Here is a 362-nt window from a genome sequence, read left to right on the forward strand (position 1 = left end):
CACATCATCATGCACATCCACGCCAACCTACCTTCCCCCATCCCCCCGCACACACTTGTTTTTTTTTCTTCCATGAAACGTCTCGTCCTTCTCAGCATTTCAGAGACATGGGAACGTCCAGTGAGACGGGCGAACGCATGTGTACATAGTCACAGCCGGGGAATCATGATCAATGTCTCCCGCGTCACCCCGCCACCCTCGCCAATTATATAGAATAGACAGACTGAGATTGAATCGTGGTTGACTTTATTGACTGATGGCTGCCTTAGATTAACTCATGTTTGGTTTGTAGTGACTTATGACAGACTCTGGCTGCCTTAAGCTGACTTACACTGCCGTAGACTGACTTGTGACTAACTTGG

At 48.3% G+C, this 362-nt stretch overlaps 1 protein-coding gene across 1 annotated transcript in view; it reads left to right on the forward strand.

Moving 5' to 3' along the window:
• LOC119593849 overlaps window positions 1-362 on the forward strand; it is a gene marked incomplete in the record, with an annotated part of 160,221 nt that overhangs the window by 96,679 nt on the left and 63,180 nt on the right.

Source organism: Penaeus monodon, chromosome 32 (assembly GCF_015228065.2).
Source record: "Penaeus monodon isolate SGIC_2016 chromosome 32, NSTDA_Pmon_1, whole genome shotgun sequence".
NCBI lineage: Eukaryota > Metazoa > Arthropoda > Malacostraca > Decapoda > Penaeidae > Penaeus > Penaeus monodon.